General features: G+C 45.8%; 1 long non-coding RNA gene across 2 annotated transcripts in view; it reads right to left on the bottom strand.

Moving 5' to 3' along the window:
* Nucleotides 1-1055: 1055 nt before the first annotated feature.
* LOC103010102 (uncharacterized) overlaps nucleotides 1056-12914 on the bottom strand; it is a 36334-nt gene continuing 24475 nt past the window's right edge. Inside the window, exons 3-5 of one of the 2 annotated variants that reach the window (XR_009005858.1) lie at nucleotides 10352-10542; nucleotides 9484-9562; nucleotides 1056-1205 (exon numbers count right to left, since the gene is read on the bottom strand). This is a non-coding gene — a long non-coding RNA (uncharacterized LOC103010102). Of the gene's footprint in view, nucleotides 1206-4753; nucleotides 4922-9483; nucleotides 9563-10351; nucleotides 10543-12914 lie in introns of those variants that run through there. The other variant, XR_009005859.1, reaches the window with a different exon arrangement.

The raw sequence follows: 12914 nt of genomic DNA, 5'->3' as shown, positions 1-12914 counted from the left end.
TGGTCATCTCTTCCCAGAGCGCCCAAGACCACCGCACTGCGCCTGCATAGAAGCCCATCCTTCCTCCGCCCCACCCCCTGTCCTCCTGCCTTCCCGCTTTTCTTGTCCGCACTCATCACCACCAGAAATCAGACCACTTATTTACCCCTTCCCTGGTTTATTGTTTGTCTCCTCCACTGGAATGTAAGCTTCCAAAGGGCAGGGACACTGCCTCTATTGTTTATTGCTCTACCCCAGAGCAATAAATACCCCAGAGCAATACCCCTATAGTTTGTTTCCGAGAACAGTGCTGGAGCATGGTCAGTGCTCAAGAGACACTTGTGAGCCAATAGCAGAATAGACTGGGTTGTGAGGTTGTATCTCCTGGTTTATATGATGTGTGGTGGTGAGACAGGCCTGGGACCTGGACCCTTTGCTGCAGTGCTGCAGTGCTTGCACCTGGACACACCTCTCCTCGAGCTACAAAATAGAAGGAAACTGTATGGGACTAAAAATAACTGTGTGCATGTGTAGTTGGGGCAAATTCTGGACCCAAAAGATACAGAGACCAAAAAAAAAACCTCAACTGCCACTTTTGAAGAGCCTGGAGCAAAAGCAGGGTATTGAGCCTGCCCCCTGCACACAATACCACCTGAGGGGTGGGCAAACCCCCTAAGCCACCCCTCCGGCCCGACCCCTGGACACACCTCACTCTCACCCCATGTAAGAAACAAGCCTGCCCCACCCTGGGAACGAACAAGCAAGGGAACCTGTTGCTTGTTCTCCCTCCCCGCTGCTGCAGCAGGGACCCCGGTAAAGCCTTGCCTGAATTTCTTGTCCAGCCTCTAGTCAATTTCTATTGACTGGGGAAGGCCAGGAACCCTGGTCGGTAACAGTGAGGGTTGTGGTGGTGATATCTGAAGAACTATGAGCCAATTTGGGACAGGAAGCCTAACGGACGTTCTCGAGTTTTAGTAAGCAAAGCTCCAGCTACGGAGCTGTTAAAAGATGCAAATCCCTCAGTGCCACCCCCAGAGATATGATTTCGTAGGTCATGAACAGGGCCCAGGAATTCACCTTCTTATTAAGATTCTCAGGTTGTTCCTGATGTGAGTGGCTGCAGACTACCTTTTCAGGAGCTCTTTGCTCTAGAGCTGCACCACCCAATGCGATAGCCGCACGTGGCTATGGAGCCCTTGAACTTGGCTTGTCGGAATGGAGATAGGCTGTAAATGGAAAACGCACACCAGATTTTGAAGACGTAATATAAAAAATGTAAAATATCCCATTAGGAATGTTTTTATATTGATTACACATCCAAATGATAATCCTGTGGCTATGTTGTGTTAAACAAAATGCATTCATTAATTAATTAGAATTAATTGCGCCTGTTTCTTTCTACGTTCCTTAAAGTGATGACTCGAAAATTTTAAATTCCATATGCAGCTTGCGTTGTGTCGATATTTCTATTGGACAGCACTGGTCCAGAAGTTCTGTGGGAGCCAGCAAGGTCTCCTAGCTGAAAAAAATGCTGGACCAGGCCAAACACGTGTCTTTGGGTAACGATTCCTTGCAGACGATATTGAAAAATTACCACAAGAAGCAAAGAGGTCCTGTCTAAATCTGGGAAAGAGTTCTTTGAAGCTTGTTACCCATATGATCATGAGAGTGTTTCATTAAGTATTTCTGATCACAGATGTGGCACATTATTAAAATATCATTTTTCTGGTCACCCTAGAGGCGAGGGTTATCTGAATGTGGAGAGAGAAACAGCTTGTGGAGCTGTTGTATAAATGAAATTACTAGAAAGCACTGCACTCGATTGCACATTGGCTCAGGGGCTTATTCTTATTAAAATGTTGAGATAGCAGTTTCTGTTCATTTCTGCAGAATTGCTCTCCAAATTAAAAATTCGGCTTGGCACACAAATAGACCAGAGTCCCAGGAGAAGTTTATCCTCCTTTCTTCTTGTTACCCTGGCCTATGCACTTAGATGCTGTGCTGATAGGTAGTACAGATTGTAACCAGCAGATGTATTAAAATTTCCTGCAGCTCCGCAAACTGCCACACTCCTGCTTGCCTAAAAGATGTCAGCATAGGCTTCAAGGAAATCAGAAATTCTATCTATAGAAAAGCAACAACTCTGTCTCTCTTTGGATAATTTTTGAAAACAATTTTTAATGGAAATTGGCCTTAATGGTTGAGGAAGTTTGCTGCAAAAATGGACATGCTATTAATAGACTGGAAACCACTGCATAAACATAATGAAACATAAGCCTTCTCAGAATTCCAACGAATAAATATCTGCTCAGCCAGTCAACAAGAGAGCAAAAGAATGAACATTTGGTGCGTGATTACTTGCTTCTGTGCGTATGTGTTCGGTTCTCATCGTCAGTGCTATGGCAACCTGACCATGGCCACAGCATTGTCTGGAAAGGTCGATTCTCACCTGGAGCCAGGAGGCCACGCCCACTGGGCACACTGCCTCCCTCCCTCACCCCAATTATACTTACACTTATGGATGCCCCGGCCAGTGACAGATGAAAAGAGTGCTGGCTGGCGTGACTGACGCCATGCGGCTGGATGAGGCTTGTTATTTCCAGACTCTGAAAAAGGCTGGGGGAGGGGCTGGAGGGAAAGGGGTGTGTGTGTGTGTGTGTGTGTGTATAGTTCGTGCCCACTGAGTGGAAGAAAACCTCAATAGCATTCTGTGATTCAGCTGACACATCCTTCCATTGCCCTTTCAATCACCTGGGTTAATGGGGACCACAGAAAGCAGAGCTAATGACTGAACCTCATTTCAATTTAACCTTCTGTTGCAAAGCCCTTCCTTCCATGAGTTCCCTGCCTTCATTCTTCCGTTCGGTTGGGGCTGTTATTGAGACATGAAATGGGAGAGGCCGGGCAGAGAAAGGAAGTGGGTCTCCAGGAAGCTGAGAGTTGCTTGTGTACTTTTCTGAAATGTTCCACTTTACTTCAGTGAGGGATTCTCAACTGGTGTGTTATCATGACACAAGTCAAATAAATCTCTGAGCACAGGGCCTGTCTTTGATAAAATGCCAAAAACAAACAAACAAACAAACAAATAAGCCATTCTTTGTTACTCTTATCACTCTTTATATTGTTCTGTTGGAAGCATTTTAAAGCATAGCATCAGAAAAACTCCTACCATTGAGGGATAACTCAGTGTTTGGTTCACTCAGACCCGAAATAGGAGAGAAGGAGAAAGAAATGCCATTGAAGGGATGCGAAAGAAAGAGGAGAAAAGACAAGAAAGAAAGAAATCAATGTAAAATGGAAACGTTAAAGAGACACTTTAAAGCATTTGAGGAATACAGAAGATGTTGCTGAGGGCTGTTTTTGCTCAGAGCTCTGTGCCACACCCAGGGGAAAAACACTGGTGTAACAGAGGGTCTTTGTCTCCGAGAGCCTACCTTTTATCTGGGGGAACAGAATTCTTTATGAAAAGATGGTCCACAGTTCAAGCTACAGTGAGTAGGATCTCAGAGGAGGCGGTGACTGCTGCCCAAAATAGTCAGGGTAGGGAGGAGGGAAGCCAGGAGAACGGACTGTGGGCTTGTGATGGTGGGGAAAATGGTGTTTTGTGGTAAGCTAGAGGATTCACAAACCATTGGCTTACCTGGACACATCTTCTTGGACCCTGGAGATTGGACTCATCCAATCTTACAGAGTGGTTATAATCTAAGATGTTTATGTATTAATACAAACACGGATGGATATATTATGTGCTAGGAATGCAAAATTCATATGAGATTTTTATATAAAACACAGGACTTGAAAGCAACATCTCCCTCTATGTACTTGAGCCACCCTCCTCTGTAGTTTAGGGAGCCTTTGGTGGAGATGTTTGAGAGACACTGGTCTGTGAACACAGGGGTCAGCAGAGATAATGAGTAAACCGCTGTGACTGGAGTGAAGGATTTCCTGAAAGGAAGGTCCAAGGGTTAGGTCGTGGAGACTCCAGTTGCCAGCCAGCCAGCCTGTGGGATTTGGATGCTCTCAGTAGAGAGTTGTTGAAAGTGGGTTTTTTTTGTTTTTTGTTTTTGTTTTTTGAGAGAATGATGATTTGTGCAGAGTTCTAATGGAATAATCTGGCTGCTTTGTAGAAGACAGTTTGAAGAAAGAACTAGCCAGACACGGGAGGGGAAACAAGCTGGATATAATCAGTAGGTGAAGATGTCAATGGTCTAAATGCAAGATGGTGCCTGGACTACGATGGCGGCTGAGAGGCTGGAAGGTGTAACACTATGAATAAGCAACAAACGGGAAGCGTGGTTGGCGGAATGAGAGCAGGGAAAGCAGAGGGAGAACAAAGAACTCCTGGTTTTGAGCTGGGATAAGAGAAGATGCACAGTTCAGTTAGGTCCCTATCATTCCCCTGCCACATTCCAGGCCTGGGTCCAGGTGCCGGGCATCAACAGTGACTAAGAGACAAGATCGCTGCCCACAAGGAATATTCATCCCAATGGGGACCTTAAAGACTCCAAGAGGTAAAAGAAGCACCTGAGCAAAGTCGGTCACAAGAGCCCAAGAGTGGGCACTTTCGACTTACAGCTCTGTGTAAAATTGTCGTGAAAAATAAACATCTAAAGACGTTGGAAAGCCACTTAGAATTAGGAGAAATGAGAATCCCTAAACACTTGATCATAACCACGATGATGCCTTTATTACTTTCTCGCTGTGTGTCAGGTACTGTGCACGTGCTCTGTATGCCTTAGCTTATTTAATCCTTTAATGACCCACAGGTAAGGACATCTGGGTCAAAGGGCTAGGAAGTAGCACATCTGGGAGTCAAATTCAGGTCTATCTTATCTTAAAGCTATTGTGGGGACTTCCCTGGTGATCCAGTGGTTAGGACTCCGTGCTTTCACTGCTGGGGGCCCAGGTTCCATCCCTGGTCAGGGAACTAAGATCCTGCAGGCTGTGCGGTGGGGTCACAGGGAAAAAAAAAAAAAAAAAAAAAAAAGCTACTGTGAACTGACTTAATCCAATAGGGCTGAGCACCACTCTTGGGTAATTTGGGATTATGACGTCACTGAGACATTGAAGGTGGGTGAGAGTTAGCTGTGCCCTCAGACCTCATTATCATGTTATTAGGAAAGCAATTCTCAGACCAAATTTGGACACAAATACAGAACTTTGATTAAACAAGGATTCCTTTAGAAAGCAGGCCCAGGACAATTCGTACAACTGTGAGCTTGATGGATTCTATCTCTTGACTAAAAGTTTCCCCTGAGGCACAAGCAACAATATTCCAGAGGTAGGGCCCTAGAACTGGCATTAGGCAACCAGAAATTTTAACCAATGGCAGCTCACAGGACTGTCTTTGGCCTCAGTGCCATCTCTATGCACATGACCCCAGCTGCACTGGGTCCTACAGCATGCATTGGGGAGCATTTTTACAGTATTTTACCCAGTCTTCCAAACTTGAATACCTTTAATTCTACCACTGAGAGTCTATTTCTGATATTCATCATGTAGACTAACAAGTCTCTCATTTTGCCAATAAAAACTCATTTCTGACATGCATTATCTTAATATGCAAAGCCTCAGGTGGTGCTTGAAATTTGAAGAGCCGACATCTTTCTGATATATTGCCAGCTGACCACTCTCGGAGGCTGAATTTTCTATTACAGCAACTCAATGCCCCAAGAGTTAAGGCTTCAAATAATACAAACTCATGTTTCCATTCTCGATGTCAAGCTATTTTCAAGTAAACTATGGACATTAAAGTAAACTAATGCTCTTAACTGTTAACTCCATAAAACCTGCCATATAGATTTTTAAAAATCGATACAGGGACTTTCCTGGTGGCCCAGTGGTTAAGAATCCGCCTGCCAATGTAGGGGACACGGGTTTGATCTCTGGTCTGGGAAGATCCCACATGCCGTGGAACAACAAAGCCCATGAGCCACAACTACTGAAGCCTGCGTGTGCCTAGAGCTGGTGCTTCACAACAAGAGAAGCCACCGCAATGAGAAGCCCACGCACTGCAACGAAAAGTAGCCCCTGCTCGCTGCAACTAGAGAAAGCCTGCGCGCAGCAACGAAGACCCAACGCACCCAAAAATAAATAAATAAATAAATAATAAATAAATAAATAAATAAATAAATAAGTAATTGATACAGATAAACTATAAAGTACCTATATTATTCTTTTTGACCAGGGAATCTTAAACTCATGGCCCAGGCATGAAAATAACAGCTAACGATGACCAGCTTTCATTATGGGCAAGGCATTGTGCTGAGAGCTTCAGATACATCTGCTCATTTAATCTTTAAAGTCGACTGATGATCAAGGTATTGTTATCACATGCCCACTTATGAAGGAGGAGAGTGAGCCTTAGAGAGAGCAAGTAAGTAACCTGGATCACAGAGCTCAGATGTGGTTTTGGGGTCTGGACGTCTGGGGTGGCGATGCTTGAAAACCCTGAAATTATCCTCAAAACGTACATGTGTGGGTCTCCATGTTGTTCATGTTGTTTCTGAGGATGGGGGGTGGGAAGGGACTTGCTAAGGGTCCTCGAAGGCTTTCAGCCTGGGGGTCTAAATCAGCTCAGCCAGAATCCAGACGCCTCGTCTGACAGCAGCCCATTGTAAGTCATCTTCTTTTTTTTTTTTTTTTTAAAGGATTTTCTTATTTATTTATTTATTTATTTATTTATTTTTGGCTGTGTTGGGTCTTCGGTTCGTGCGAGGGCTTTCTCCAGTTGCGGCAAGCGGGGGCCACTCTTCATCGCGGTGCGGGGACCGCTCTTCATCGCGGTGCGCGGGCCTTTCACTATCGCGGCCCCTCCCGTCGCGGGGCACAGGCTCCAGACGCGCAGGCTCAGCAATTGTGGCTCACGGGCCCAGCTGCTCCGCGGCATGTGGGATCCTCCCAGACCAGGGCTCGAACCCGTGTCCCCTGCATTAGCAGGCAGATTCTCAACCACTGCGCCACCAGGGAAGCCCCTGTAAGTCATCTTCTTAATGGAGGCACAAAGCAAATGCTTCATGTACTCTTCCGCGGACAGACATATTGAACTGGGTCTTTTAATCTAAAAACCTAGCATCATTGTCCTAATTTATGGAAAATATGTCAGGTAAGAAAAATCACATTCATAAGCAATCAGTTGACCCTTTGTATTTCCCAATTTAGGACCGAGCTCAAAGCACAAGATGTCTCCATACCGGTGAAAAAGAAAAATCCAGGTCTTTTGCTTACTGTTTGTTAAAGAAATGTGACTTGAGGGAATTTTCCTGATAATGGCCTTGCAAGCCTTCCAGACTTTACAGGTGATTTCTAACTCTATGGTCCTTGGCTGTTTGAAAAAATAATCTACTCGCATATTTATTTATACCAAAACAAAATGATCATGTTTACCTTGGCTTTGGTGAGGTGTTGACAGAACGGATCATTGAAATATCTTACTGTCGGTAAAGCAAACTGACTTGAAAAAGAAGATGAGGAGAGATTGAGGAAGTAGACATTTTTTTGGAAATACTTTGTCCTTCCATCTTCCTTCTGAGGTATCTTGAGTCTTCATGGAAGAGTACTTCAGGAATTAGTACAAAAAAGAAAATAGATGGTTTCTTTGATCCCTTCTCAAGCCATACACATTTATCTTAAGAATTGCCTGAGACTTTTCTAGAAAGAGGTGTATAAATTTTGCAAAAACTTGAACCATGTTCTACTTACACATGCCCAGCAATCCACCACTTTACTGCCTTTCTTACACTCTAGAAATGAGGCTAAAACAAATAAATGCCTGATTGTCCTTTGAGGCTCATCTGCCCCTTATACAAAGAGTTCCTGTGAGCACTGAAGCTTTGCTCCTTATAATACGAGGATTTGGTTATATTAATGCAGAAATTCATGAATTTCCCATTATAGTGCTGGGGTATGCAGAATTGAGAACCTATTTCGAGTTAGTATATCAGACCTGAGAGAGAAATTGGTGTGGAAATTGATTTTTCCAAAGCCTCCACATTTCAAATGCAAAACCTCTTTTATCTGGTTACTTCTGGGGAAATCACAGCTGGGAGCTAATGAATGGGAAGAGACACCAAGATATCTTAGCTTCGTGTTGGCCCTAATTCCCCTTCCACCACCAATCCTAGGGGATGTTAGCTCTGAGCCTGAGCTCCTAGGAAAAGTCTCCTCCTATTGTCAGTCTATGGCCAGTGAGCATTGGGGTCATTTTTCAGAGGTTGTCATGGTCATGCTGATTTACTCACGTCCTGTCACCTGATCCCCAAGATCCTTGGGACTCCCAGTCCCAATACATAGGTGAACCACAGCAGAAGGGAGACATTTCCGGCTGGAGGACGGTAAGAAGACCTTTCAATAATGAATAGCTTCCTCCTTCTTCAAACACCTAGAGCATCTCCACTCTCCACTCTATGTCTCCTCTAAATCTCCACGACTGGATTGTAAATTCCATGAGATGAAAACCTTTGTCTTGCCTTTCTCTTGTGTATTTTCAACCACAAGCAGAGGGCTGTGAATATAGCAGACACCTGGTGAATACTGCTAGATTAATTCCTTCTTTGATGCGGCAGAAGCTTTCGTTGATGTTGTATTTTCTTTAGTAGATGGAAAGCTTCATGAGGACAGGGAGTATGTATTAAACACTTTTGCATCTTGTGCAACATCCAGTTTAATCACTAATCAGAGTAAATGGAGAGACAAATAGATAAGGCAGTGATGAGTAGACCAGGTTTTGTGATGCTTCACCGGAAAAATTTATAACGTTGGAAAATGGGGAGGAGGTGGTATTTAGTTTTTCTTCCTGGCATGGGAACACTTCCCTGGCATGGCTGGTCGCTCTCATCTCTTGGAACACTTTCTTCATTTGGTTTTCTTCTCACCTCATCCTACTTCTCCACATCCTCTGCAGGGTTAGAGGTTAGAGCTCTCAGGGAGGAGAGCTCAGCTTGCGGGAAAGGATCTCCTGGATGTACTCTTGCACGTACACTGAATTCTTCAGTGCTCTTCTCTACATTTGCCAATTTCTAAAATTTTTTTTCCTACAAAAAAAGACCTCTTTTTTAAAATTTATTTATTTATTTATTTATTTGGCTGTGTTGGGTCTTCGTTTCTGTGAGAGGGCTTTCTCTAGTTTTGGCAAGCGGGGGCCACTCTTCATCGCGGTGCGCGGGCCTCTCACTACCGCGGCCTCTCTTGTTGTGGAGCACAGGCTCCAGACGCGCAGGCTCAGTAGTTGTGGCTCACGGGCCTAGCTGCTCCGCGGCATGTGGGATCCTCCCAGACCAGGGCTCGAACCCGTGCCCCCTGCATTAGCAGGCAGATTCCCAACCACTGTGCCACCAGGGAAGCCCCTAGACCTCTTTTTTTTTTAACCTCCAGATTAAATCTCCAATTTCCCTCATCTCCACTTAATATGTCTACAACAAAACCCCAGATTTGCCCAACCCCCAAATCACTTTCTCCCACCTTCCCCGTGGTCCTCATCTCAGTAAACAGCAACTCTGTACTCACTGCTCAGGACGAAGCCTTGGGGTCAACTTCGGCTCTTCTTTCATTCTACCCAATCCTTAGAAAATCCTGTTGGTTTTACCTTCAAAAGATACAAAAACCCGGCCATTTTCACCCCTCTGCCACCTCCACCCTTTTCTAAGCTTCCGCTGTCATTGCACTGTAAACTCATGAAGGCACAGACCTGGTCTGTGTTGTTCGTCGCTGTATCTTCAGTTCCTGGAACATTGCCCGGCGCACAGTAGGTGCTCAGTTGCTATTTAATGAGTATATCTCTTGCCTAGATGATGGCAGTAGTCCGCTAACTCCGGATTTCTCGACCCTGGCACGACTGACACCTGGGGCTGGATAATTGTCCGTCGTGGGGATTTGTGTGCAGTGCAGGGTGCTTGGCAACATACCCGCTGATACTCACGGATGCCAGTAGCACACTCCCTGACTCCCCAAGTTGTGACAACCCAACGTGTGTCCAGGCACTGTCGGATGTCCGCTAGGGGGCAGAACCACGGCCATGGCCTCCCCTTTCACGCACATGCCACTCAGTGTCTGAGCAGCCAGAGTGACTCTCCAAACCTGTAAGTCAAACCATGGCTTCCTGTTGACTCAGAGCAAAATCCTAATACCTTACAGCACCCATAAGTCCTCTCCCTTCGCTGACCCCGTCCCTGCCCACTGCTCCCCCGTCTCAGGCCCACTCCTGCTGGTCCTCTGGACACACCAGGCACGTTCCGCCTCGGGCCCTCGCCGCTCGCTGTCCCACTGCCTGGAGTATCCCGCTCCGCAGTCTCTGATGTGGAACCTATGAAGCAGCGTCCTCTGCCGTCCTCAGCATCCCACCCCCGACCCTGCTCTGTGCCTCTGCAGTACTTACCACCTCTTGATAGGCAGATGTGCCCAGAGTGGCACGGCGCCTGGCAGTGATTGGGCGTTGGGTGAACGGCCAGTGGATGGGTGGGTAGACACGGGCAACAGTGGTTCTATTGTGGGTCCTCCTTCACCCTCTGTCTTTGGCTCCCTCCTAAGTCTTGCCAAATCACACGTTGGTTCTGCTTCCTCCTAACACTGAAATAGGACCAGAACTCAACAAACGGTATAAAAGAAACCAACGTATTCAACCAAAAGCCTCACAGGGAATACCTTCCAGAAACACGGCCCCTTTATGTCCCAGGATTTGGGCTTTATTTGGGGTTAGCAGCACAGCTTAGTGATTGTGCTTGGAGTTGGGGTTCGATTGCCTGGGTCCATCCAGGCATCCTCTGACCCATGTGGTCCCAGGCGAGGACGTTTCCTACCTGTGCCCCAGGCGCTTACCTGTGACATGGGATAATAACATGATGGAATTCCCAGGGCTGTTGTGAGGATTAAGAGAGTTAATTATACATGTGAAGTGCTTAGGCAGGTAGCGAGCCCTGGATAAATATTTGCTAGTGTCATTAGTCTGTGTGTGTTTTGTCTTCATGAGGATTTGGTGCCTGGTGAAAAGATGAGCCTTTGAAAGTTTCTGCAAGTCATTCATTCAGTTGGTCCACAGGTATTGATGGCTTACTCTGTGCTGTGCTGTTCTAGGGGCTGGGAATACGGGTTGAAGAGGAGAAACAGGGTCCCCGTCTTTCTGGAGTTTACATTCTACTTGGAGGATACAGCCAATAAGCAAATAAACAAAAAATGATCAGATAGTAGTAAGTGCTATGGTAAAAATCAAACAGCGTGATGAGATGGGGGGAAAGGGGTGGCTTTAGGTTTCATGATCTGGACAATTTGCCTGGAAAGGCAGCTTTTAGGCTGTTACCTGAGTGACAACAAGACAGCAGCCAGGCAAACACCCAGGGAAAGGATTTTTCAAGCACAGTTACCAGCTCATAGGGAGCCCTAAGCGGGCGTGGAACTAGGTGTGCCTGAGGAGCGAAAGAAGGCTGATGCAGGGGTGGAGGGGTGGAGTGAGTGTGACGGGGAGGGTGGGAGAGAACACGGTCAGAGGATTGAGTCATGGGGCACTGGAGACCACAGTAAAGGGTTTGGCTATTTTGTTGAAGGCTGGGGACTCATCAGAAGGTTTAAAGCAGGGGAATGGCGTTTTCCAAAAAGCCCTCTATGGCTTCTGGGTGGGGAACAGACTGCAGAGAGGCACGCATGAAAATCAGGACTCCCGCGGGAGACAATGACAAGTAAAGCACGTGACCAGTGGGATGATGATGGTGGAGGTTCTGTCACAATGTGATGCTCAGGTGCAGCTGTCCATCCTGTTGACGAGAGGCACCAGCACCCAGCGAGCATGTGGTCCAGGTACACGACCCATCCTCCCGACCCTGGAAGGAGGTTGGCTTAGCCCTTCAGGCCTCTTGCCTTTTTTCTCCCCAAGGAGATTTTCATGTAAAATTGTAATGTGATCAGTATGGGGGAAAAGGGTGAGGCTAGACTCCCTTTACTTCTAGAACTTTCTCCCATGGCTCCCAGGAATATTAAGAAAATAAACTAAAATAATGAATCTAAAGGGACAAAAACAGCATCTTTGCAAACGCTGACCAAGAATTCTGCGCTGACAATGGATTTATTTATTAAACAGCAAGTTTTTAACAGGCGCAATAACTACATGTGGAAAATGTTTGTTTTAAGAATTTGGAAAAAAACACACAGAGAGACTTCTTCCAAAGGTTCAAAGCAGAAAGGCCCCTTGTTCTCCCCATTCTATAAATTCTGTTCTGAATGAGGCCGTATGTTTCACATTTAATAAACTGTCACTGGATTGGAAGAATTTCTTCTCTGGATCTAGTAGACTGAAGGCCAAAGGGTTTTTTGGTTTGGTTTGGTTTGGTTTTGGGTTTTATGAGTTTTTTTTTTTTCTCTTCTAATTTACACCACTATTCACAAACCTGCCATTTTCTGTACTTAGAATACTTTCTAAAATGCAGAGAAGAGGCCCAGTGAAGTTGTTAGAGGTCTTCTACCTCCTGGCTATTCAGAAGAAGCAAACAACTGATGATCCCTGAAACAGTGGTCTTTGATCAGCCTATGTCAGATGTTTCCCCCGTTTGTCCATACAAGATCACTTATTGGGCAGCCTGGATTAGGGTTGCCAGATCAAGTACAGAACACCCATTTCAATTTGAATTTCAGATTTTAAAAAGTGAATAGTATTTTAGTATAAGTATGTCCCAAGCATCACAAGGACAAATAAGAGTTGTTTATTTGAAATTCACATTTAAGTGGGCACCCTGTCTGTGTTTTTATTTGATTAAGTGGCATCCCGAGCCCTGGCTGGGGCTGGGTGGGAAGCATTTCCGGCAGCAGGAGCTGCTCGCTCACGCCACACATCTGCTGCCTCCTTGGGCCTGTCCATCTCTGGTCACCTGCTCTTCTTTACCCAGCTGGACTTGCCAACATACCCTAAGAGGGTGCTGTCACTGGAGTGACCAGCTCTCTCTCTTTACCTTCTT

Source organism: Balaenoptera acutorostrata, chromosome 18, assembly GCF_949987535.1.
Source record: "Balaenoptera acutorostrata chromosome 18, mBalAcu1.1, whole genome shotgun sequence".
Taxonomy (NCBI): Eukaryota; Metazoa; Chordata; class Mammalia; order Artiodactyla; family Balaenopteridae; genus Balaenoptera; species Balaenoptera acutorostrata.
The sequence above is the reverse complement of the archived record's forward strand: the minus strand, read 5'-3'. Positions and strand labels throughout refer to the sequence as shown.